Below are 27,941 nucleotides of genomic sequence, written 5' to 3'. Positions count from 1 at the left end.
CAAGAACAAATCCGCACAGACACACCCCTGGAGCCCTGACCAGGGGTATTCTATCTGCTACCCAAGATCAATAAACCTGGAAATCCTGGACGCCCCATCATCTCAGGCATTGGCACCCTGACAGCAGGATTGTCTGGCTATGTAGACTCCCTCCTCAGGCCCTACGCCACCAGCACTCCCAGCTATCTTCAAGACACCACTGACTTCCTGAGGAAACTACAATCCATAGGTGATCTTCCTGAAAACACCATCCTGGCCACTGTGGATGTAGAAACCTTCTACACCAACATTCCACACAAAGATGGACTACAAGCCATCAGGAACCGTATCCCCGATAATGTCACGGCAAACCTGGTGGCTGAACTTTGTGACTTTGTCCTCACTCATAACTATTTCACGTTTGGGGACAATGTATACCTTCAGATCAGCGGCACTGCTATGGATACCCGCATGGCCCCACAGTATGCCAACATTTTTATGGCTGACTTAGAACAACGCTTCCTCAGCTCTCGTCCCCTAATGCCCCAACTCTACTTGTGCTACATTGCTGACATCTTCATCATCTGGACCCGTGGCAAAGAAGCCCTTGAGGAATTCCACCATGATTTCAACAATTTCCATCCCAACATCAACCTCAGCCTGGACCAGTCCACACAAGAGATCCACTTCCTGGACACTACAGTGCTAATAAGCGATGGTCACATAAATACCACCCTATACCGGAAACCTACTGACCGCTATGCCTACTTACATGCCTTCAGCTTTCACCCTGACCACACCACACGATCCATTGTCTACAACCAAGCTCTACGATACAACCGCATTTGCTCCAACCCCTCAGACAGAGACAAACACCTACAAGATCTCTATCAAGCATTCTTACAACTACAATACCCACCTGCTGAAGTGAAGAAACAGATTGACAGAGCCAGAAGAGTACCTAGAAGTTACCTACTACAGGACAGGCCCAACAAAGAAAATAACAGAATGCCACCAACCATCACCTTCAGCCCCCAACTAAAACCTCTCCAACGCATCATCAAGGATCGACAACCTATCCTGAAGGACGACCCATCACTCTCACAGATCTTGGGAGACAGGCCAGTCCTTGCCTACAGACAGCCCCCCAACCTGAAGCAAATACTCACCAGCAACCACACACCACACAACAGAACCACTAACCCAGGAACCTATCCTTGCAACAAAGCCCATTGCCAACTGTGTCCACATATCTATTCAGGGGACACCATCATATGGCCTAATCACATCAGCCACACTATCAGAAGCTCGTTCACCTGCACATTTACCAATGTGATATATGCCATCATGTGCCAGCAATGCCCCTCTTCCATGTACATTGGCCAAACTGGACCATCTCAGATTCAAAAACAGACTCCAACGAGAGACTGCTGAATTGAATTAATTTGCAACTGGATACAATTAACTTAGGCTTGAATAGAGACTGGGAGTGGATGTGTCATTGCACAAAGTAAAACTATTTCCCCATGTTTATTCCCCCTACCCCCTCCCCACTGTTCCTCACACGTTCTTGTCAACTGCTGGAAATGGCCCACCTTGATTATCATTACAAAAGGTTTCCCGCCCCCCTCCCCGCTCTCCTGCTGGTAATAGCTCACCTTACCTGATCACTCTCATTACAGTGTGTATGGTAACATCCATTGTTTCATGTTCTCTGTGTATATAAATCTCCCCACTGTATTTTCCACTGCATGCATCTGATGAAGTGAGCTGTAACTTATGAAAGCTCATGCTCAAATAAATTTGTTCGTCTCTAAGGTGCCACAAGTACTCCTTTCCTTTTTGCGGATACAGACTAACATGGCTGCTACTCTGAAATTCCGTTCTAAGAGTATCATGATTTCTCATGCCCCTGTTGGAGGCAAACTCATCTCAAAGTCTCTTTAAAAGAAATTGTCTATTTCAAAAATCTTCCCTGTTTTTCACTGTGTTGTCAGCTGCTGCTCTGTGCTTCAATGCTGAGTCATGCCGGGCTGTGCCTGCTCCCTAATGTGAAGTGACAGGATCTGCATGACAATGCGATGCTTCCACTTGGGGAAAAAAAAAAACCTGACAAAATGTTTGTTGCACCAGAGGTGGACTGAAGAAACTGCTGCTCTTCTTAGAAAGGGGAGAGATACAGCAGTTGCATATTCCAGCTCAGATATTTAAAATGCAAGCTTGCCACTAACCCCTGGACAACAGGAAATGGAAATCTGGACATTAGCCTCTGCTTTTTAAAGGGGCTGCTGGAGATTTAAGTGTATCTGTAATGGAGAGAAAGGGTGGTCTTGGGAGATCTAGGTTCTCGTCCTTGCTTTTGATGCAGACTGTGTGATTGTGGGCAAGTCACTTAGTTAAGAGATTAATGCTTAAAAAGAGGTAGGTTCTGAACTTCCATTGATTTCAGTCGAATTTAGGAGCTTAACACCTTTTGAGCATTTGGCCCTTCATCTCTTTGGGCCTCGACTCCCCATGTGTGAAATGTTTTAAACTGAATGTATAGAGTAACATCTTTCTCCACCCTTTGTCCATCTCATCTGTTTAGACTGGGAATTCTTCAGGGTGGGAGCTGTCTTTAGGTATGTGTCTCCACTGTGCCTATCACTACCAGGTGCTTCAGGGTCTAGGTGAAACTGTTATGTAAGTAAATACTTGGATGCCAAAGGGCTATGTTAAAAGAACCTTATTTTAACGATTAAAAAGTCAAGCACTTGAAAGCGAGGCAATGCCAGAATGAGGGTGGCCTATGCAAACTTAAGTTAGCCCCTCTTGTGCATATGCATTACGGTACAGTCTTTAACTACACGATCACCTACTACCATTTTCACAGGACGCCCTGCCTCATTCAATGCACAGGATGGCTGGTGTTCAGAGAACTGTTCAATGTTTTTATCCTTAACATTGCATTAGTGGCCCCTGCCTTGTTTACTGCACACCATACAAAGCTTGTCAAGAATACAGAATTGTTCATTTCCTCATACTCCTTCCCAGGGCGCGCCTTACCATTGTATTCAAGTCCCTCACAGACATTTATCTCCACTGTAAAATACAAGAGCATTTTAAGTGACAAGCAATCTAAGTACAGGGGTCACAGCCAGCTTCCCCTATAATCATAGCAAAGCTGGACAGCAAAATGTCTTCATGCACCATATTAACAATGTAGCAGGAAATGCTCTTTCTGTGTTTCAGAGGTTGGGTGCTCAGTACTTTCTGAAAATCAGGTCCTTAAGGCAGCATTTCCAAAACTTTTGAAAAGAAAGCCCCCATTCAGGAAAATAAAACCTTTCATTCCCTTTCCTTACTTCCCCTGCAGCTCTGGCACATGCTGTTAAAGGTCTACCCATCCTAGCCTATACATCTGCCTCACAACAAATCCTGCCCATCCTCCCCCAACCCATGTCTGTGGGCAACGCTGGTGTTGGTCATCATAGCATGCTACTTCCTGTTCTTTCTCCCATGCTTTGCTGAGTAATGAAACAGTCCGCAATGTTGACAATTAAGTATCATCATCGACATCGGAGTTAACTTCCATTTAAATGGATGGGGCAATTCATCCCATAGAACTATTGTTTCAGGCTCTCGGCAAACTCAGGCAGATGTCAGGGCATCAGTTACACTCACTTTACATTTTGTAGATTTTCTTGTCATAACAACTAGAGATTTCTTTTTTAAGTGACAGCTGAAATACTGGAGAAAAATTGAGAAATCTGCCTATGGCCCCCTGTCTCCAATTCTCCCCTAAGGGTATGCACCCACACTTTTGAGAAACTGCTTCACAGTGTCTCAAACTGAGTACCCCCAAAATTAGTCACCTGTGATTGCTTTTGAAAATTTTGGCTCATATATTTGTTTATATGTATTCACACAAACACACATCCTATGCAAGCCACCCACTAATGTGAGCTCAAATTTAAGAGGTTCTTCTACCGTGTAATAGGGTGTTTACCCCACCCAGGCTCCAAAAGGCTTAATGTGGGCCTGAGAGGCCAGTTAACATACTGCGCTGCATCTGGAGGGACAGCCAGGCAGTGGCTTAACTGAGGATGGAATCCAACTGGGGAAGGGCTTGGAAAGAACTATAAACAGAGGAGGTTGAGAGCAGAAGGGGACTGTAGGGAGAGAGTCTTCAGTCACTCTCTGGGACTAGAGAGCACTAGAGGGAGACCAGGAGGGTCAAAGAGGATGCACGTGGAGGAGAGTAAGCTCTGGGAGCCTTTCCTAAATAGAGAAATCTGGCAGGAGTCCAAGAGATCGAGACAATACAGGCACTAGGAGAGGAGCAAGCCCCACAGGCAAGGTCTGATAAAAGGGGATGATTCAACCTTCTAGGAAAAGAGCCCAGGGAGGTGTTCAGTGGAGGAACAGCCAGGGGAATTTAAGAGGCATGAAAAAAAGCCAAGCCTGAGGAGGATGGAAGTGGGTTTGAGTTTGTATGTTGGTTTGGGGTTGTTAGGGAATCCCCCCTGAGAGAAGGGTGAACTAATGAAGGTTGTGGGGGCCAAGGAGTGAGGCTGAGTAGGAGGAAGCCCAGGGAGGCAGCAGCAAGGAGTTGGATGAAACAGTCCTTGGCTGCTGGCTATAGGTTCGCTGGACTGAAACCCAATGTAAGGAGAGGGTCGGGTTCCCCTACCAGCCACCAGAGAAGGTGGTGTGAAGCTCCTGAGAAGGAGAGAGATATGACAAAAAGCCCTGGGAGAAAGGTGTGAGGACCAAAGGGCCAAGAGTTGGTGCTGGACCTCTGACACAAGGTCTTGGACTCTGGTTTGTTGAACTTTCTGTTACCCCTGAATGGGAGTGGACTTAAATCATGGCCTGACTGAAAGGCCAAGTCCTGGGAAGAGGTGGATGATCAGAGGACCAGAGCAGCTGTCAGCAGGGGGCGACATATGGGAAGAGATAATGCCCCCCCCCCCCCCCGTTAAACAATACCCCCCCTTCACACACCCTTACATAGCACAACCTGCCCTTTAGTTAGATAGAGATATAGAGAGAGAGAGCAATTCAAATCTTCCTTGGGGAGCCCAAACCCCAAACATTGATTTAAATAATAGTAGCAAACAGAGTCTGTGAATTTAAAGTAGCTTTTAGAACCCTGAAAATCAACAGACAAATAATTTGCAAGATTCTCCGCTCCTGAGCCTGCATCTTTTATAGAGCAGAATAATCAAGGATGGAACCATAGGCTTGGATAAAATAAGAGGGAGAGAAGATTTTGGATGAGATTACACAAGAGACAGGGAAAAAGCAGAAGAAGCTGGATGCAGCCAGGCTGTTTCTGAGGGTGGGAGTTACAAAGGAGATGGCTCTTGCCTCCAAAGTGGTGAAGTTAGGGATAGGTGGTAGATGATAGGAGGGAGTGGCCAGGGGAGAAGGGGAAGGAGTAGCAAAAGAGAAAAGGCCATTGGATTGGTTAGAGCAAATCCATGGAGGGTTTTGAATACAAGACAGATAACTGAACTGGATCCAGAACTGAATTGGCAGCAGCTGGAGTCACTTGAGGACTGAGTGATGCAGAGAGAATAATAGGGAGGAAAGATTTGTGGTTAACAGGCCATTGCCAGGCAGGAAGTCGAGGTTCCTTTCTGCCACAGACACCTGGTGTGACCTTATGTAAGTCAGTGAGCTTGTCAGCACCTCACGCTCCCTGTCTGTAAAATAGAGACCATCCAGTGAAAACTCGTTCAAGGGGCTGACAAACATTTGCTTTCTTAACACAGATGGGCTTCTGGTGAAGACGGGGGCGAAGAGTTCTCAGTATGTACTGTGGCACGATCTCCCCACACAGGAGGCTGCCTACCATGGATGGAATATCGTGCAGGTTGTGCTGTAGTGCCAGCATCCCAGGGGCCATGTGAAGTTTAATTTAAGCCTAGGGAGAGGGTTAGGTTTTAGAGCCTGAGATGCAGCCCGAGCAGCAACTTCAACTCCAGCTATTTTTAGGACATTAGCACGAGCACCACCAGCCTGGGCTCGGAGAAGGTCTGCTGCTCATGGCGATGGAGGTCCATAAAATCATGACTGGTGTGCAGAAAGTGAATAAGGAAGTGATATTGACCCCTTCATATAACACAGGAACCAGGGTGACCCAATGAAATTAATAGGCAGCAGGTTTAAAACAAAGACAAGGAAGTAGTTCTTCACACAACACACAGTCAACTTGTGGAACTCATTGGCAGGGGATGTTGTGAAGGCCAAAACTATAACTGGCTTAAAAAAAGAATTAGAGCATGGGATTGCATCCTTGACTACCTGGCTAAAAGTCATTGATGGACCTATCCTCCATGAATTTATCTGAGTGTCCCTGAGCATCTGACTGCCAGATGCTGGGACTGGATGATGGGGGGAGGGATCATTTGATAAGTGCCCTGTTCTGTTCATTACCTCTGAAGCATCTGGCATTGTCTACAGTTGAAAGACAGGATACTGGGCTAGATGGACAATTGGTCTGACCTGTATGGTCATTTTTATGTTCTTCCAAAATGCTGTGTAGACATAATCTGAAAGGAATCAGAATGACAGAGGGACTCGCGCCTACCTGACTCACCTCCTCCGTGTCATGGAATCAGACTCTTACACAGAATAATAATTCCCTTTAATTTTTTTTAACTATATGTCTTTCCTTCTCTTTATGCATCCCAAAATTGGTCCAGCTTTTTATTACCGCTGCTAAGAGTTTGTACTGAAGGATATTTTATTTTTATTCTTTTTCCAACAGCACAGAGAGATCCCTAAGGCAAAAGAAGGGGGGAAGGGAGAAAAAGGATGAAAGAAATGCAGTTCATTAACATTTTCAAAGTACAGTACTTGCAAACTGCATACAGGAATGCATTTCAGAGCCTCTAGAGCATGTGGATTCAGGAGTTCTACCATCTAGGGTTCCCAAAATCTTCAGGCTACTGGATCAGCTAACCAAACGGAGGCCCCCATCCTACAGTAAGCTCTGCCAGGATCCCATGCCATTGGGCTGTGCATGGAAGTAGCGGTTCTGTCTGTGCGAATCTCATTGCAGTATCTAGTTCTGAGATCACAGGTCTGGCTCAGTCCTGCAAGGTGCTGACCGCACCTGAGAAGTACTATGTATCTTCCACTCCCATTGAAGTTAACACCCCCAACCCTCCAGAGTATTCAATATCTTGCAGCATCAAATGCTTGGAGTGAAATCCTGGCCCAATTGAAGTCAGTTTTGCCACTGACTTCAATGGCATCAGGATTTTGCCCCTAGTATATGAAGTGGTATGCAGCTCTAAAGTGTGACTGTATTGAAGAAGCATTTTCTCATGAAAAGGGCAGTATATATGTTAACTAGTGGACTGCTGTTATCAATAACCGTGTCTATGTCACGTTCATAGTCATATGGTATCTGCTCATTTTACTGTTCCAAATGAAATCTTGCCACATTTCTGATCCTGTTAAGAACCAATGCAACTGTGAGAGAGAGAGTTAGCTTCTATCCTGACTCATGCATCATCAGAGCTATGAACTAAGTTTTCATTATGCAATATTTACCAATGACAAAGAAAGACCCCAGCTTGACTTTCAGACATCAGGTTGACATTTCAAGGCCTGCAGTAAGAAAAACAGGCTTGATCTAGAATTATGGACACATAATGAATGTAGATCCCAAGGATGCCATTGTTTCAAATTCACTTTTCACAGCAGCCTGTGGGCCAGATGGTATAAATTATTGTGGATCCACTGAAATCAATGGTGTTATGCTGATTTACACCCGATGCTGATCTGGCCCTCTAAATGTAAGCCTTCACAGTCAGGGCCGAGGCCTCAATAGCCTTCTATTTTGTGGGCTCTTTACTCTGCCCAATCTAACAGTGCCCCTTTTGTCCATCTTCCACTCTCATGACCACATCTCTCTCTCATAGAATACCTTTGCTGATCCCAAGTGCTTTGCCTCAACCCCATCCCCCCTTCTTAATCCCCCCTTGTTCCATGACACTTGTGATATCACAGAACTCATGTCGCCTACCTGAACTTCCCTTATGCAAGTCGGCGCCTTCCTTGCATCTTCTTATCCCCTCCCTTATCATCTTCAGTGCCAAGTGTTTGCATAATCTTTATGGGAAGACATTAAGAGGTTGTATAATCTCTCCCTCCCTCCTTTGCATCTATTTCATTCCTTGCATACGCTTTTTTTCTTACCCTTGATTACTCTTTGCACTCCCTTGATCATCCATTTGCTTCTTTCTCCTTCCTCTAAACATATTTATTGCTAGATAGCTCACACAGTCCTTTGGGCATACCTTAATTTATCTAGGAATGCTTTCCATTTCTCTGCTCTCCTTTATCTCAGTTGCTTCATGCCATTGATTTCATCTAACACTGCTTGTATATCTTCACAAATTGTCTCTGCTGAAATTGTGTCCTTTTTTTTAACTCTTTTCACGCCCACTGTTACTTACACTACACTCTCGTCCCCTTCTTGACATTTGCAGTCTGTTACACTAAGGTCAATCAGGGATTGCTTCCTTCCTAGATCTCTTCCTTTCTTACATGCTACTCCTTATAGGAAAACAGTCCTATACTACATCTACAAAATTTTTACTCTACTTCTTTTACACTAAAGCTGGTGGAAAATTGTTCCATCAAGCCTTGTATTTATTTCTTTCTATGGAAAATTGGGGGGGAGGAGGGGAGAGTTGACAAAATGATTTTGCAAGAAGTGTCAGTTTTCCTTGAAAATTGTTGATATTTTTTTCAGAAAAACTGTTTTGACAAAATGTTGAAATTTTCTGTTGAAAATTTCAACAACATTTTTTTTGGGTTTGTTTCTATCATACTTTTCAGTGGGGGGAGGGGGAAAATCCATTTTCTGACCAGCTCTACTCCTTAAAGGGGCTTTCTTCAGGGGGAGGGATAGGATAGCTCAGTGGTTTGAGCATTGGCCTGCTAAACCCAGGGTTCTGAGCTCAATCCTTGAGGGGGCCATTTAGGGATCTGGGGCAAAAATTGGGGATTGGCCCTGCTTTGAGTAGGGGGTTGGACTAGGTGACCTCCTGAGGTCCCTTCCAATCATATCCTATGATTCATAGACACCGAGTAGAAATCCTGTTCCTATGGTTAAGTCTGCACTAGTTCTTTCTCCCCTTTGCAGTAGAAGAAAAGCTATCAGGCCAGCTCTTCAGCTGGTGTACATGACCACGACACCACTGAACTCAATAGAACGCCGCCCATTTACATCAGCTAAGAATCTTGCCTATTGTGGCTAGAACGATGTAAATCGTCCCAGGGCTGGTCTATACTGGGAGCGTACAATGGCATTGCGACCTCTCTCAGGGGTGTGGATTTATGTCGACCTAACCACTGCTGTAGACAGTGCTAGGTCAAAGGAAGAATTCTTCTGTAGAGTTCTAGCTACTACCTCTCCGGGAGGGAAATTAACTTCAGCGAAAGTGTAGTGACTGTCTACACTGAAGCCGTACCTCAGCAAGCTGCAGTGCCGCCATAGCGTTTTAAGTGTAGGCATACCTGTAGTTTCAATGCGAATGGATTTTGTTAAACATCTGATACAGCTGAAGTCGTCGTGCCCCTCTTTAAATATTTGGGTTCATTTGGATCTAATTCTTTGCTTCCTTAACACCAGTTTAACGCTTGTATAAATCTTTGACTTCAGTGGAGTCATTTCTGCTTTACACTGTTAAGAAGCAGAGTATTAGCCCCAGTATGGCGAAGATGAACCTCAAACTGAAACGTACGTATTTTATGAAGCTCCATGCAGTCCATAGGAGTTTGGTTCTTTGGACCCAGAAGAACTATAATGTGACCAGAAGAACTACCTGCATCACAAGTTTTGTTGCATAGCTACCAAACTCTGTTTTGGTACATTCGTGCCAACTTCAAACCAACAATGAGTTTCTCTTTGAATTCCTATGAAAGGCTTATGGGACACAAAGTTTTATACAGAATTCAGTTGGCTTCATAGTCATGTCTGAATGTGAAACTAGATGAGATTAGTAGGATATCGTGGTTTAACATAGCTCTAAGCACTATACATCAAACTGTCCGTCCATTGACTAAACTAGAGTGACTCTGTGATATCTTAAAAGATCTTGTGCCATATCCTGATTGACAAGATAACCCAGAACTTACACCACAGGCTTTTCTGAGATTTTCTTTGTATGACACTAGCACTTATGGGCCACAGTGACATCAGGTCCCCATTGTGCTAGGCACTGTAGCAGTACACTCTAAGAGGCAGTCCTTGACAGACAAGCTTATCATCTAAATAGGCAAAAGATTGGACGGGAAACAAAATCTTAGATACACAAAGTAACATGCCTGGAGTCACACAGCAGTTCAGGGGCAGAATCAGCTGTAGAAATCAGGTCTTCAGTCTATCCGCAAGGCCGTGCTGCCTTGCATAACAGACACCTTGTTTTCTCCATATGCCGTATGCTAACTATTTTACAGCTTCTTCTTATTTTCCCCACTGTTTACCCATACACATATCTTAGGTGCATTTTCGCTGTCTGCTAGCTTCTGTACTGTCTTTCGCCTTAGCTGTGTTTTCTATCTGCCAACTTTTGTATGGAATTTCATCGTAGCTGCACTTTCTCACGTATAGATAGACTCTCATAAGAACACTATATATGCATTATGAGCCAGAGTTGCCCAGGCTGTAAGTCTCAAGTCTCCAAAGCCCATATGTATGACTTAAGCCTCTAAAACAGGTCTGAGAGATCCAGAGCAAGGTACATGGCAAAACGAGCCATGGGAAGGATGTGGATTTATTACCTACATATGGTTTGTTTAATTAGAGACACGACCCCAACCAAATTGCTTGTTCCCAACGCTTGGAAGCTCTTGTTACCTTTGAGAGGAGATCTGGATATGAACTTGGCAGTTCAGGCTCATCTGTAATTTTAATATGTATACAGTTTTCCACGACCTCCATTCAGAAGGATCATGCTGATAGCCTGAGACCTAAATAATGTAGATTCTTATTGCCAGTAACCACCGAGGCCAAAAGTTTTACTGTAGTAAAAAATGATTTAGTCCTTGTCTAACCCTATTTCCATAAGAAATTAGAATAACCACCTCTTTGAGGGCTAACTGTAATTAAACAATCTGTCCTGACTGACGGGTAGTAGCACTTACCCATGATGCCTCAGCACTTACTCATGATGCCACAGTATTCTTGCCAGCAAGTTGAAGAAGTATGGGCTGGATGAATGGACTATAAGGTGGATAGAAAGCTGGCTAGATTGTCGGGCTCAATGGGTAGTGATCAATGGCTCCATGTCTAGTTGGCAGCTGGTATCAAGTGGAGTGCCCCAAGGGTCGGTCCTGGGGCCGGTTTTGTTCAATATCTTCATAAATGATCTGGAGGATGGTGCGGATTGCACCCTCAGTAAGTTTGCAGATGACACTAAACTGGGAGGAGAGGTAAATACGCTGGAGGGTAGGGATAGGATACAGAGGGCCCTAGACAAATTGGAGGATTGGGCCAAAAGAAATCTGATGAGGTTCAACAAGGACAAGTGCAGAGTCTTGCACTTAGGATGGAAGAATCCAATGCACCGCTACAGACTAGGGACCGAATGGCTCGGCAGCAGTTCTGCAGAAAAGGAGCTAGGGGTTACAGGGGACGAGAAGCTGGATATGAGTCAACAGTGTGCCCTTGTTGCCAAGAAGGCCAATGGCATTTTGGGCTGTATAAGTAGGGGCGTTGCCAGCAGATCGAGGGATGTGATCATTCCCCTCTATTCGATACTGGTGAGGCCTCATCTGGAGTACTGTGTCCAGTTTTGGGCCCCATACTACAAGAAGGATGTGGAAAAATTGGAAAGAGTCTAGCGGAGGGCAACAAAAATGATTAGGGGCCTGGAACACATGACTTATGAGGAGAGGCTGAGGGAACCGGGGATGTTTAGTCTCCGGAAGAAAAGAATGAGGGGGGATTTGATAGCTGCTTTCAACTACCTGAAAGGGGGTTCCAAAGAGGATGGATCTAGACTGTTCTCAGTGGTAGCAGATGAGAGAACGAGGAGTAATGGTCTCAAGTTGCAGTGGGGGAGGTTTAGGTTGGATATTAGGAAAAACTTTTTCACTAGGAGGGTGGTGAAACACTGGAATGCGTTACCTAGGGAGGTGGTGGAATCTCCTTCCTTAGATATTTTTAAGGTCAGGCTTGACAAAGCCCTGGCTGGGATGAGTTAGTTGGGGATCGGTCCTGCTCTGGGCAGGGGGTTGGACTAGATGACCTCCTGAGGTCCCTTCCAACCCTGATATTCTATGATTCTGTGATTCTATGAACATAGCAGAGGCCAAACTGTGACTCAGAGATTACTAGTTCAGTACTTGCTCCCCCCTGGCTGCACTGGGTGATGTGTGTTTAATGGCTGTAGGGAAGTGGACCAAGGCATAGCTCACTCCTTCTCCCTGACCAGCTGTGTTGGAGGGGGAGTAGCAACTCAGTGGTGGCTGCTGTACCCCCTCTATGTGAGAGGGGAGTAAAGGGGCTCCATATGTTCCCTTCAGCCAATATGTGGGTCTGCGGAAGGTCACTCCTGGTCCTCAAGATGTCCCACCATTTCCTGTGTGACGTTATCTGGTTAAAATATGACTATACAGATCATGATTGAAACCACTATTATATATTGGCAACAAATCTTGTACAAAATGTGGCATGTAAGATATCTGTGAAAATGGTATGCTTATGCTGTCTATATGCATGTATCATTTTTGTATTTGAAGTTATGAGTATTGGCTCTATACCTGGATTTCAAATGTTTGCTCCTGGGGTAACTAATGAAGTAGTTAGTACATTATGGAGGGACTATTCAAATTGAGTGGCACATCAAAAGGACACTTAACTCACAATGGACCATGGGAGATGCCCCATGTGGACTGTCCTGTAAGTGTGCTGTCTGGAATATAGGTAATGGCTTCCTGCAACGACTGAGCAAAATTGGGCATGAACATGCGACTTGCCCATGTGACTCCAAACACTATCTGGTCACTTGTTATTCTCCACTAGCTGTGCTGAGGTTTTTGTTTGAAACAATGGGTTTCCCACCACATGGCAGAGGATATCAGTGGAGCTGGAAACCCCTCCATTTTGCCTCTGTCCTGCTCAAATCTCTGGACTGTGGATTTATACTAATGGGAGCATTCTAAGCAGGGGGCTGAGGTCCTTCCAATGAGATGGAAGCAACCAGAGTCTTAACAAGCCAGCAGTTTATTCCATCACTGCTACAAGCCTGAACCAAGAACTTTGCAATTACTGTATGTCTTTGATTCCTTTAACCAATTTTAACTCTCACCTTTCTTTCTATGAATAAACCTTTAGATTTTTGATACTAAAGGATTGGCATCAGGGTAATTTTTGGGTAAGATCCAGGTTCTATATTGACCCAGGTGTGTGGCTGGTCCTTTGGGATCAGAAGAATCTTTGATTTGATGAGACTGCTTGTAAAGAACCACTCATCTCTGAATCCAATGTGTTTGGTGGTGATATAAAACTGGAATGCCCAAGGAAACTGCTTTTCTGTCTTCTTGTTAACCAGTGTGGTGAAACAGGAGTTTACTTTTGTGGCTGGTTTGGTATATCGTATGAAAAAATAACCACCAGTTCTGGGTTGTGTTTGCTCTATTTCTCAGCAGTTCGTCCTGAATTTGGCATCCTCAGTTGTGACCCACTGAGGCATGGTTACATCCTGCAAAACACATTTAGATCCATGAATGAAAGGTTCTAAAGACTTCTTCTAGCATGAGAGAGCAACCACACACCCTTTCAGGGCTATTTTAAACTCTAAACCCAGCACAATAACTCAGATCTACAAAATGTCTTCCCCTTGTTGTATTTCCCCCTGTACTAAGAAAGAGACTCTCATTCTAGAATGACTTTTATTTTCAATTAAGGGAAACACAAAGCAAGGAAGAGCAAAAGTAAAGTCTCCACGTGAAAGCCCAGTCAAAGGGGCAGTCACAAGGGCTAGTGGATTGAGCATAAGGCTGAGAATCCAGACAGACACTTAGTCTAATCCCAGTTTTGTCACCGATTCATTTGATGATCTTGAATGAGTCACTTAACCTCTTGTGCCAGTTTCCTCATCTGCAAAACACTAATAGCAGAGCACTTTCCTATATCACAGGGAAGTTGAGACGACTTATCGGGTAATGTTTGTGAAGTTCTTTGGAAGTATGAAGCATTATATAATAATAGGGAAGAAAGGTGGACCAAGGGTTACAGTGCTTGGTTGGCACTTGGGAAACCTGGGCGCACTTCCTTGCTCTGCTACAGACTTCCTGTCTGACCTTGGGCAAGTCACTTAGCATCTGTGTGCCTCAGATTCCCATCTGTAAATGGGGATAATAGCATCTCCCTGTGTCACAGGTGTTGTGGGGCTAAGTACATTGAAGATTGTGAGGTGTGTACTGCAGTAACGGGTGACCAAATGTGTACCATAGATAGATATTTTGCACTACCATAGCACCCTCCATCCCAGGATCTCAGGCCACTTTTATAAATGTTTGCAGGGTGGTTTAAGTGTTATGCAGCTGGCCAAATCCTGACCGTCTTATTTAGGCAAAGCTCCCATTGCAGTAAGTGCTGGAGAAAGGGCTTCAAAGTTTGGCCCACAGAAAGTAAATTGGCTGGAAATTCAAAGATTTACCCACAATAATGCAAGTTGCTAAAGTTGCATGTAACTGTCATGACACAGACATACATACACATGTACAGCTGGGGGGGAAAAAAACAACCTAGAGTATACGGTAGATTAAGCAAAATGTGGCATTTTAAGCAGTATTTCTCCACCTCATTGATTCTCCATTTCCTTCAAATCCCATTTTAAAAATATATTTTCTCCCTTGTCTATGCCTCTTAATTTCTCTCTCTTTCTAATAATGGCCTCATAACTGAACTGATGCTTTAGCATATTCACCCCCACACTGTGTTCACAGGACTCTTGTCTGCAATTTATACCACAGATTACTCATTGTGCTGTGGGATCTAAGGACAACATTCTCCTCTGAGGTTTGAATCCTACAGTAGCTAGCTCCCAGTTTCAACGTCTAGTGCTCCCTACAAGTGCAGGTTGGTGTCAGTGGGGAGAGCCACAGTTTGTTTTGTGATTAATTTATTATTCATTTTCATAAAGAAACAAGCAATAAAAATTCAAAAAGGCAAATGAGTGAATGACTTACAGCATCACCAAATACTACACATATCACAGGATAGCCAATAAAATCCTGCAATTGTACAACTTTACATCTTGTCAGGACAAGACAATAGGAAATTAGACAATATTACATACACAAATGGGCAAAAAAGGAAAGAGGGAGGGGGGAAAACAATAAGTCAGATGGAATGGAAGTCTGGCATTATGGGGCTAGCTCCGCGTTCTTCAGCCAAATGTATAAAGAAACCTGGTCCAGATTTCTTCAAATTCATAGACTTGCTATGTACCTCAATAAGCTATTCTTTCTTTCACTGCTAACTCAGAGAGGTGCCACTGCTCTATTCTGGGCATAAGCCGTCTCCATTTTCGTAAAACTGTGTGCTTGTTAATTACTAAAGCCCTCACAAGCCAAAATCTTTGTGGTGCAGTTAAACCCAGCGTAGTAAGTACACACCCTAGGATATAGTTTTCAGCTGAGATTTGTTTGCTGAAGACAAGTGCCACTTTCAGTCTTGTGTCCGGGTCCTTCCACAGCTGCCTGACTGTTGCATAGTCCCATAGTGTACGCATCAGGGTTCCTTTTTCCTTTAGTACAGCACCAACAAACATCAGAGGAAAAGACCCCTCGTCTTGCACAACCTCGGTGCTGTCCAATGCATTCTGAATAGACCCTTTCGTGATATCAGCTGAGAGCCACAGAAGCATTTGTAATATTCTGTAATATGCTCTGGAGTTCTTGTAAGGGCTGTGATTACCCCCCTTCCCAGGCTTTCACAAAGAACTCCAGACCAATGGAGTTCCTCTTCGTTAGTAAAGCGTACATAGTAGACACGGGCCTAGGGAGTTTATGAAGCATTTACAAGGTTCCCCAGTCACTATTTTAGAGACAAAGCAGAAATTCAAAACTGAACTACACTCAGCAGAAATGAGAGGCCAATTTGTCTTAATAGGCTAGGCCAGTACATTACATATCTCCCATTCCTTTCAGTTAGAAAAAGTTTATCTGAAGGTCTCCAGAATTCAAATTCAATAGCTGGGCAGCAGCCTATAGCACACAGGCAAGATAACTCTCCGACACACACACACATAAAAACAAGCATGGAGCCAGAACTCGAATCCTCACGCTCCAGCTTCAGAAACATAGTCCTCTAACATGCAAGCTAAAGGAGATACCAGCAACTCTCCCCAGCTCTGCACTTGAAGTTTTACAGGATCTTCTTTTATGCCTCTGCCAAAAGTGTGTATAGACACATGTGCATACTCTTTACCGGTACACATGGATAAAGAATGTGCGGCTGTGTAGCAAAGCTTCACTGAAACTTAAAGGGTTGGATTTGCTCTGTTGATGTATATACTGGTAAAACTGATTGAGGAATATGCCTGTTCATATTCAAAGTGTGAAAATTAGCTCCTTTTTCCCCCTCTGTCTGATCTTTTTAGCACATACAGTGCAAATGGCTTAAAATAAGAATACTTGGGCAAACTATGAGCTGGATTGGTCGCTCACTTACATTGACATACATCGGGAATAGTTCCGCCAAAGTCCATGGAGGTGCATCACTGTAAAACCAGTGTAATTAACATGGGAATCAGATCCTATATATTTCAACAATAGAATTCAGAAGGTATCCATGCCACAAACTAAATCTGTCACAAATTATGGCCTTAATAGACTGGTTGATGTGAAATTCCCACCCCACCCCCTCTTCCAAAACATACCAACTACTTTCAGCAGGATCAAATTTTGTTCTTCTTAAGAATGTTGCCTTTGTGAAACCAGAATGAGGGCTTCAGGGTTCCTACTGCGGTGACTCAATCAGAATCATTTCTTCGTAAGTCATTTTGCAAAACAGTCAGCACGTATTTCCCAGTCTATTTCCTTACATGCATTTTGGACATTCTGGTATTTGACACCATTCAAGCATTATCATTTTTGATGCAGAGTAATTTGAAGAGGGTTAATAAGGAAAATGGGAGCATGCCCTGTACCACCTATAGGTGGAAGCTGTACAGTACTGCTGAATGCTTGTGAATTACACTTGGAGCAAACAAAAGTTAACAAACTTTTGCAATGAGGCTCCATGGACAGTCAAGGGTGAATGAATGAATCTGGACCTATCTTTCTCTTGGGGGTTTATATTCAGGTTCTTGCAAAAAAAATATCCCCATTAGTCCTTCCAAACCATCAGCTGTCTCTTCACCTGTCAGAAATCTCTCTTGATTGTTTACTAACCTTTTCCTAGGTGTCCCAGTGCAAAAAGAACAAATAATGATAAAAAAAACACTGCCTGATGTCTAAGATAATGCTACCATCTCAGGGCTGAAACTTAACTGGCACTTAACATCCTGTTTGGTAAGCATTTCTAGTCTGACCACCCTGTGGATCAACTGCCTTCCACAGCTGATGAGCTGTTTCACTGAACCTGCTATTGTATGTCATATTTATTTATTTCATCTGAAACTGAGTGAGCATCCTCAGCCCCTGACATGTCACAAAGTTAAAAAAGCATATATAGGCCTGCCTTTGAACCTCAAATCCCTACCAGTTTCCAATCCACCCCTATGGATTCAGTTCTGGATCAGATCCAAAAGAGAGAGAGAGGGTCTTGTCTTCTGGTATCTGATTTAGATGTATTCCAACATGAATGTTATTTTGGCACTATTTCCATAATTCAAGGTATCTGAAGTGATACATGGAATCAAAGTCCACCTTAAGCAGGAGGCCTTTATTAAAGGAAAAATACATCACACACTATGGAAACAAGCAGACTTCCACACAGCTCATGTTCCAGCTTTGTCTCCCTTGTTGACCAGGGACCACACCCTGTCTGGAACAGTATACAGCACCGATAGGCATTTTATTGGCTGAATTATATACTGCAAGCAAATATATCATTACAGTGGCTGAAATCTTACAATGTCAATAGAGGTCATGATTCAGCCAAGTACATAAACACATGTTTAATTTTAATCATGTTAATTCAATGGGACGACTCACAATCCTAAAGCCAATGCATATGCATAAGTATCTTGCTAAATCAGAGTCTGGTCTCAAAGGATTTCCACCATTTTGGGGCTAAATTGTATGTGCACAGCTCATGACATTTGGGATCACTGAATGTAAATTGGAACTTAAACTCTGATTTGGCCTCAAACTCTGAATTGCAACTCATACCAGGTGTGGGTTTGAAAACCATTTCCTGGGCCAGTCTTGGACTGTTGACAACAGAAAATGGTTGCTCGGGAGGGTGTTTGATATTCTAATTGATGCCAATTCATTAGGACCTGACCCAGTATAATATCTCTCGGCTTCCAAAATGTGCTAGCTGCAGAAGGTAGGGGATGTTGGCGCCATAAGAAAGGCTAGTGCCCTGCTAATTAGAACCGGTCAGAAAATTGTTGTCTAAGTGAAAAGTTGATGAACATTGATACAGAGTTTTTGGACTAGTTCTACTAGCTCTAGTCAATGCACAGCCTGAACAAAGCCCGGGTGCTGCATGGTGATGAGGTGAGAAGCTGGTAGTTCAGAGGAGATACCCTGATGCAAATGAACTTCTCACCTTTAACCCTTGCTGTACCTCAATGCTTGGGGTTTCAGCACTTGTGGTAGCTACTTCCATGTCCAGCCCCGTGTATAAGGATGAGCAATATTTGGCTCAGTCTATGAATCAGGTATTGAAGGCAATGGAAACAGAGGTCTAAGAGAGATGATGTTCAAATACCAGCTGTCAAGGTTCCTTCCCCACTCTGAACTCTAGGGTACAGATGTGGGGACCTGCATGAAAGACCCCCTAAGCTTATTCTTACCAGCTTAGGTTAAAAGCTACCACCACCAAAGTGTTACACAAAGAAAAGGGAAAGAGCCCACTTGGAAACGTCTTTCCATCCAAAATCCCCCCAAGCCCTACACCCCCTTTCCTGGGGAAGGCATGATAAAAAATCCTCACCAATTTGCACAGGTGAACACAGACCCAAACCTTTGGATCTTAAGAACAAGGGAAAAGCAATCAGGTTCTTAAAAGAAGAATTTTAATTAAAGAAAAAGTAAAAGAATCACCTCTGTAAAATCAGGATGGTAAATACCTTACAGGGTAATCAGATTCAAAACACAGAGAATCCCTCTAGGCAAAACCTTAAGTTACAAAAAGACACACAAACAGGAATATACATTCCCTCCAGCACAGCTTATTTTACCACCCATTAAACAAAAGGAAATCTAACGCATTTCTAGCTAGATTACTTACTAACTAACAGTTGTAAGGCTGCATTCCTGATCTGTTCCCGGCAAAAGCATCACACAGACAGATAGACACCCTTTGTTCCCCCCCCCCGCCTTCAGCTTTGAAAGTATCTTGTCTCCTCATTGGTCATTTTGGATCAGGTGCCAGCGAGGTTATCCTAGCTTCTTAACCCTTTACAGGTGAAAGGGTTTTTCCTCTGGCCAGGAGGGATTTAAAGGTGTTTACCCTTCCCTTTATATTTATGACACCAGCGAACAACTTCCTCCAGTCTCTGACCACCACTGAATGCAAACAAAGCCTCTCACCACTGCAGGGATCACAACGTTGTGTTCCTGCCTGCTCCCCGATAGTCTTTTATGGGTGGGGGAAGAGGTGACTCTTTAGCCACAAGCCCAATTGCTCCGTCTCTCTGAGATCCAGAACAAAGCTGTTAGCTAAGGATGACTCACTGCTTTCACGCTCCCAAACCTTTACATTTCCTCCTGGGCTGACAGGTGTTCCAGGCAGCAGTGGAATAACCTCCTTCCCTGATGTCTAGACATTGGGCTGGACACCTAACACTCCTAAGAGCTTATCCCCTGTACACAGCGGCATCCTTGGCAGGAGATGGATGTGGATAGCCCGATCGAGGATTCTGCAGTCACTACAATAGGATACTTAGCTGTGCAGTTTCCATCGGCCATCAGCTATGACAATTCAATGTCATTGCTTTGAGTCCACAGAGTCTGATCCTGCCAATCCCTGAGTGTCCTCAAGTCTGACTGACTTCAAAAGGAGCTGAGGGCACTCAGCACCTTACAGGATCTGAACCATAGTTAGCAAGTGTGGTTATCTGCAATAAGAAAAAAAAATGAGGGTTGTTGTATTTTTTTCCATTCCCCTAGAGCAGCGGTTCCCAAACTTGTTCCACTGCTTATGCAGGGAAAGCCCCTGGCGGGCCGGGCCGGTTTGTTTACCTGCCGCGTCCGCAGGTTCGGCCGACCGCGCCTCCCAGTGGTCGCGGTTCGCTGCTCCAGGCCAATGGGAGTTGCTGGAAGCGGCGCGGGCCGAGGGACGTACTGGCCACCGCTTCCAGCAGCTCCCCTTGACCTGGAGCAGCGAACCACGGCCACTGGGAGCCACGATCAGCTGAACCTGCAGACGTGGCAGGTAAACAAACCGGCCCGGCCCGCCAGAGGCTTTCCCTGCACAAGTGGTGAAACAAATTTGGGAACCACTGCCCTAGAGTAAAAAAAATGCCTTGGCGTATCTCGCAACATGCAAGTAATGTCTGTTCCGTAAGGGTCTCTTCATACAGCCAAGCCTTCATCACAGAAGCCGACTTCCTCCTGGTTGCCTTTGCCATGTGAACACACTCACCTGATAACTTATACTGTATTTTAGTGACTCAACATAGCTCAGCGAGAAGCTATAGAATTGTTCTGATCGCTCCGTGAATAATGACTTCATTAATGCACACAATCATTATCTCTGTTCAGATGAAATGCTCAGCTGCACTATCCCAAGGAGAAACTAAACCACAGCTGAGTATTGAAACCTTGTTCAAAATGCTCAGAATGAATTGGTTTTAAGGTTTATTTTACCTCGAAAGCTGTGACTCCTCCCTTCCCCCAACCCTCACTTAGTCCCTCAAATGATATATGTTTAGGAGAAGGGGAAATGATTTTACACTGAAAGCTGGAACTGCTTAAGTTGTTGATGACTGCATTGATCATCGTTGGAAAGTCATTGATATTTTCTTTCCCTGCTTATTAAACAATGGGGCTTGTGGGTAAGCAAGTTTTGAGATATTGGGACCAGATTCTGATCTCAATTTGCAGACCTGGAGTTACTCTGCTGGCTTCAGTGGAGTTATTCCAGGTATGCTCCAGTGAATGTAAGATCCGTCTGTCCTTTGGGGGTTTTGCTGCCCTTGTGTGATGTTGTGTGCTGTATCCATTTTCTCATTTTCCTTATCCATCTTCACTTTCTGGGTTTATGAGTTAGCCCTCCGCATACAATGTCATCATAACACACTGAACTTTAAAGAGTCTGTTACTTATTAAAAGTATATTTATAAAATGAGATGACCTCATCTAACTTGTCTCTCACTTATTAAAATTATGAGTTTATGCTGCTGGGGACATTATATTTTCCCACCAGGAAAACACAAATGTCATCATTGAGGCCTAACCAAATCCTGGAGCTTTTCAGAAAAAGGAAAATTGTTTTTAGGATTCCCTGCAGGAGCCCAGTAGCATTTGTGCACATACCATATGTCTGAAATGGGCTCTCTCCTGCCCTCTTTCCCAAAGACGCAATGACATGCTATGGCGCAGTCAGGCTTTCAGTCCCTGTGTATTGCTTTGCTCACTGAGAAATGCAACATTGGAGCGATGAAATTATCCTTGCAGAAGTCATCATGGCATTTTGTAGTTTGAGCACGGCTGGCCTGACTGCGGCTATAGGCACAGTCCTGAGCGAGGGATGGTGCATAAACCGCACCCTCCCAGGAGCCAGCCCAGACACGCTGCAACACACAGTTCCCTCTCTGAGTCACACTTCACTCTCTGCTTCCCTCTTGCTCTGGAAGAGCAGTAAATCACCTCATTGCTTTCCATGGAGCAGTTGACTTTCCCATGTGCACCAGACTAGCTAATCCTGCTCGAAGGTGGGTGGGGCCAATCCAGGGGTCCTCCCATGCCCCACCCACTTCTATGCAGCAGGGAGAATTGGGCCAGAGCAGCTCCTGCTCTCGCCATCAGGGCCTGAGAGCAGGGCCATGTGGGGCAGTGGCGGTACAGAGGCATTACAGCCTTTTGCTCTGCGTAAAGGCTGTGACCACGAAGCCATAGGAGAGGAAACTAAATTAGGAATCAGAACGATTATGGAGGATACAGCTATATAATCTCTTCTGCGGGTTCTATGACTTTTCCTTAACATCCCAGGGGTATTTGATGACTTCATCGGTATTGTTAATAGAGATGGATCCAAGCTGCACCGTTTGAGAGGGCTCAGATCTGGGTTTTGGTTTAGTGCCCTCAGTAGCTCATAACAGGAGACATACTCTTGAGAGAAGCTAGTTTCCACACACACACGCACCCCCTCACACACACTTTGCCTCTTTCTGTCCCCACATGTCACTGGCGCAACAGATCTTCCAGCCACACCAATCTAGAGTGGTGCATGCACAAACCAGGAGCAGCCCTGCCTAGGCCCCCTTTGCACGACTGCAGGAGCTCAAAGGTATATAAGGCTGCTTCAACTAGGCAGCTGAGAATTCCCCGGCATGGTTCCTATGAGACCACTCCATTTGGTATGCTGGGGACATTCCTCTCCATTCCACCCGCCCAGGAATGGGGGGAGGGGGATGGAAAAGAGGCTCAGAGACAACTTTCCCTCCCCTCAGCTCAGTATAGCTGAGGACCTAGCCTGTAGTTATTACATACCTGCCACCATTCAAGTGGCTAAAGTGGGATGCAGGTGGTCGCCAACCCTTGTGGAGCCCTTGCAGCCGCTGGCCTCATCACCTCGACCCCTGCGCCACACTCAGCCTCTGCCTTCCAGCCTCGCCAACCCAGTGTCACTCACTTCCCATCCTATAGCTCACCTGCAGCCACTAAGAATGACCCAAAAGTCTGAGCTTGCCCAGGAGCAGCTGAATACGCTGCCCTCCCTAGCTCTGCCCCCTGCCAATAGTATGCACCGTGCACAATGCGCATATTGCTGCAGGTGCCCTTGAATGCAAGATTGTTTGTTTAGTCTGCAGAAGAGAAGAATGAGAGGGGATTTGATAGCTGCTTTCAACTACCTGAGAGGTGGTTCCAAAGAGGATGGTTCTAGACTATTCTCAGTGGTAGAAGAGGACAGTACAAGGAGTAATGGTCTCAAGTTGCAGTGGGGGAGGTTTAGGTTGGATATTAGGAAAAACTTTTTCACTAGGAGGGTGGTGAAGCACTGGAATGGGTTACCTAGGGAGGTGGTGGAATCTCCATCCTTAGAGGTTTTTAAGGCCCGGCTTGACAAAGCCCTGACTGGGGTGATTTAGTTGGTGTTGGTCCTGCTTTGAGCAGGGGGTTGGACTAGATGATCTCCTGAGGTCTCTTCCAACCCTGATCTTCTATGATTCTATATGTTCTACCTCACCTAGCACAGGAGATTTTGGGGGTGAAAGTGGGACAAGCCCACGAAACCAGGGACTGTTAGAATGTGGGTTATGATTAGTTGTAACACAAGACAAGGATGTTCATTCAAGTTAGAGCTGGTTGGTTCGAAGTGCTTTTCTGATTGAAAAATGGCCTCCTCATTCAGCGAAACTTCCACAGAAAGTCTTCGTTTATTTTTGATTGTCACAGGCTGGCTGCCCCACTAAAGCAAGCCAGGCGCAGCCTTGCCTCTGAGCTAGCCGGTAGCCCTCATCTGATGGTGATGGGGCAACTTAATGATAATGAGTGACCCCAGCTGTGAAAGGGTTAGGAAAAGACTATACAAAGAGTGGAGAACTGGGGAAGGGGAGGCTGCAGAAAGGTAGGGTGTTCTTGCAGGTAGGAGAACACACAGGAGGCAGCATCAGGCTCCTATGGGTAGGAGCACTGAGATAGGGCTAAAACCAGCAGGAAACCAAGTAGGAGGACCCATAGGGACCAGCATAGGCTGATAAGGAGCTAGAGTCAACAGGGAGCAGGAAGATCCCTATGTGTAGCTGCTGGAGCCCCCAGGGAAATGAGGCAGCGAGGGGCAAACCTGCTAATACAAGAAGCAACAAAGGAAGAACTCTGCAGGAGCAGGTGAGGTCCTGAGATAGGGTGAATAAAAGCATTTCCGTGGAGCCCAAGAGGGGTGGAATTAGTCCGGCAGAGAACAGAGAAGCCAGAGGCCTGACCTCCAGAGGGAGGCTGTGTTAAGCACAGGTTGTGGGGAAGTAGAACAAAGGGGCTTAGAGGTAGAAAGGGGCCCAGGGAAACCTCATCCCATCTGAAGAAGCAAACCCAGCTGTTTAGTATGGGGTCCCTGGGCAGACACAGAGTAGAGGGTGGGTGTGGGTAGGGTTCCCTACCAGCCCTGAGGAAGGGGCATGCAAGCCCAACTGCAGGAGAAGATTAGGTTCCTAGGAGGGACAATAAAGAGAGTTCAGTGGAGCCTGAGTGGGGTGGATAAATTATTGTTTGGATGTTTACCTTGGGTTTTCAGTTGGATCTTTCCTTATCCCAGAAGGGGACTGAATGTTATGTGACATGGCCAGCAGGCCAAGCCACAGAAGACCTGGTGAGAGTCAGACAGCTGGCTGGAGGTGCTGGAGGTACTGGAGATGAGGACCACTTGTAGCATTGCACCCTGACACAAGGGGGCGCTACGGGTGGTGAGTCCACTTACATTGACAATTCCTGATTGTATCTATTTGGAGGCAAGGAGAGGGCATAGGGATGAAAAACCTCTGCAAAAAGTTCTGAAAATTATGAAAACTGTTGGATTCTTTAAAAAATGTAAGGGAAATTGCACAGGCTTTGCAGAATTCAATTTATAATGTTGATGGATAATATCAAAGCTTATATTTAACTGGTTTCCCCCCCTATTTTTATTGATTTAAATGTTCAGAGCTGCAGGAAATCATGGGGGGAGGGTGGTCAGACAATGGACTCAGACAATAATTTATTTAATGATAGTAGACATTGAGATTGAAAAAAAATTAAGGTGTATTACTGTTAAAACACAAATTGTGAACACCCCATGTCAAAATATACAAAAGTAAATATCTTTAAATCAAACTCTAGTAAGTTATCAAGCAGCATTTTTTCTTTCTTGGCCTTTCTGTAAATTTTGATTATCAATGGAAATATTTTTTGTCAGTCTGTGTGTACTGTGAAATTGACATTTTCCGATAAAAATCTAATCCTTCCAAGCCTAAAATTGCATAACACTTTTCGATTGATTCTCATCTGAATCAATTTACATTGAACAACATCATGTAATAATTAGCTCATATTTGGATTTCCTAAAAATACAGATGGAAAATATTAACCCCATAGGCCCTGAATCACTAGCGCATTCGTCCAGTTTTATGCCATTGATCTCTGTACAGTTACACTAATGTGAAACTGGAGTAATACCGCGGTGAATCAGGCCCTATGACTGTAACTGTTCAGAAAAGTTAGGCATGTTTCCCTCCCCCAAAAATCAATTAGCAGATTTTTTAAGGATTAATATTGTCAAACTGAAAAGGAGTACTTGTGGCACCTTAGAGACTAACCAATTTATTTGAGCATGAGCTTTCGTGAGCTACAGCTCACTTTGTTTGGACACGTCTTTCCACCCAAAATACTTCCCAAAACCTTGCACCCCACTTTCTGGACAAGGTTTGGTAAAAAGCCTCACCAATTTGCGTAGGTGACTACAGACCCAGACCCTTGGATCTTAAGAACAATGAACAATCCTCCCAATACTTGCAACCCCCTTTCCAGGGAAATGTTGGATAAAAAGCCTCACCAATTTGCATAGGTGACCACAGACCCAAACCCTTGGATCTGAGAACAATGAAAAAGCATTCAGTTTTCTTACAAGAAGACTTTTAATAGAAATAGAAGTAAATAGAAATAAAGAAATCCCCCCTGTAAAATCAGGATGGTAGATACCTTACAGGGTAATTAGATTCAAAACATAGAGAACCCCTCTAGGCAAAACCTTAAGTTACAAAAAAGATACACAGACAGAAATAGTTATTCTATTCAGCACAATTCTTTTCTCAGCCATTTAAAGAAATCATAATCTAACGCATACCTAGCTAGATTACTTACTAAAAGTTCTAAGACTCCATTCCTGGTCTAATATTGTCAAACCGTTTCTGATTGCTCATAGCCTAAGACAAAGATTGGTTTTAACAGGCACAGACTAATCGTTTATGATACGAGCTGACCTCAGTATAGCACAAAAACACGAAAGAAAAAGACAGCTCTGAAATTGCCTGTTGCTGCGGAGCGCTAACTCCTGCTTTTGAAGTGTGTGTTTATTCCAGCCTCCTCTGAAGCTGCGTAATTTGGGTTAGGAACTTCAAGATTTCTGTCATCTGCCTTTGCCTTTTCAAGTTTGCCACCTCAAGGCACGTTATTAGTAAAACACACAAAAGATTTAATTTCAGCTGTTTGTACCAGTCAGGAAACAGAACGATGAGAGAAATGGGTTTTCGTTTGTTTGTTTGTTTTTCTAAATGGTGTCTTAAGTCAGTGCTCTGCAGCATAAAAAGAACTTGGTTCTGACCTCACGGTAGCTTGTTAGGTGGTTGTTCCTTTTTTATTTTTAAATGTTGCCATGAATGTGGTTTTGAGTTTATTTGAATCTCAACAAAAATTCAGTGTGCATGCGCCCACATGCACACACACACACGGACCCCACAACCCTTTTTGACTACTGGGATTGAAGATAAAATTCCAGGGGAGAGAAATTTTGAACAGAGATGGAGAATATAGCTTCAATGGCTGGCAGAAATTAGAGCTGGCCATCACTAATCAAAAGAGTACATGGAATTAGGAGATCCCATGGAAGTCTCCATGAATGCATCTTAAAATAAATTAAAAGAAGGCATGTAAACTTCACAAAGGGAGATCAAAGCAGTGCTTGAAGGGTAGGAGATGAACCACCGCCCTACAAAGAATGATCTTCAAAACAGAGATCAGCTCCAGATAGATTGTGCAAAATAAACTAAGGAGGATATTACACAACTTCTACTAGGGATAAACATTTTTTAAATCAGCAGGCCTGAAAAATACACTCATGAGTCCTAAAAGAGCTGGCTGAGGAGATCTCTGGCCCACATATGTTAATTTTTAATTAATCTTAAAGTACCAAAGAAATTCCAGAAGACTGGAAGCATGCTAATATTGTGCCAATATTCAAAAAGAGCAAGCAGGGTGATCTAGATGACTATGGGCTGGTTGGCCTGGCATTAATCCTGGGCAAAATAATGGAAAAGCTGATATGGGTTTCAAACAATGAAGAATTAAAGGATAGGAATATGGTGAATGTTACTCAATGTGGATTTAGGTCTTGTCAAACAAGCTGCTTTCATTTGGTTGATAAAACTTTGACTTTTGTAAGGTGTAAGCAGAGTCAGGATGGGCTCCACCCTGACATCTGGTGGTGAGGTGTGGCAAGTAGTGGAAAAGAACTTCAGGGGCTGATCTCAATTTGCATAGGCACACCCACCCCGCCTAGAATGAGGCCATAACTGCCCAAATGGTCACTTTGGCTGTTGTGGGATCCCCAGTGTCTTTGTTATTGGGGCGGGAAGAGTAAATTGTTATTACCCTGATTATGGGAACTGTGCTTGGAACTGTACTTGGCCTTTTGTTATGATGGAGGGACTCACCATCAACTGAGTAGCACTCGCTAAGCAAGGGACATGGGTTCCAAAACTCTGTGAATTGAGAGAGACTTGAGACAGGTATTAGTACCTGGTGGTGTGGGCCCCTTTGTGAGGGCCTGAAGCACCAATTGCACCTCTGTCTCTCTCCACTGTGGAATGTCAGAGCTAATTTTGGAACCCATGTCCCTTGCCTAGCGAGTGCTACTC

Source organism: Chelonia mydas, chromosome 11 (assembly GCF_015237465.2).
Source record: "Chelonia mydas isolate rCheMyd1 chromosome 11, rCheMyd1.pri.v2, whole genome shotgun sequence".
NCBI lineage: Eukaryota > Metazoa > Chordata > Testudines > Cheloniidae > Chelonia > Chelonia mydas.
The sequence above is the reverse complement of the archived record's forward strand: the minus strand, read 5'-3'. Positions refer to the sequence as shown.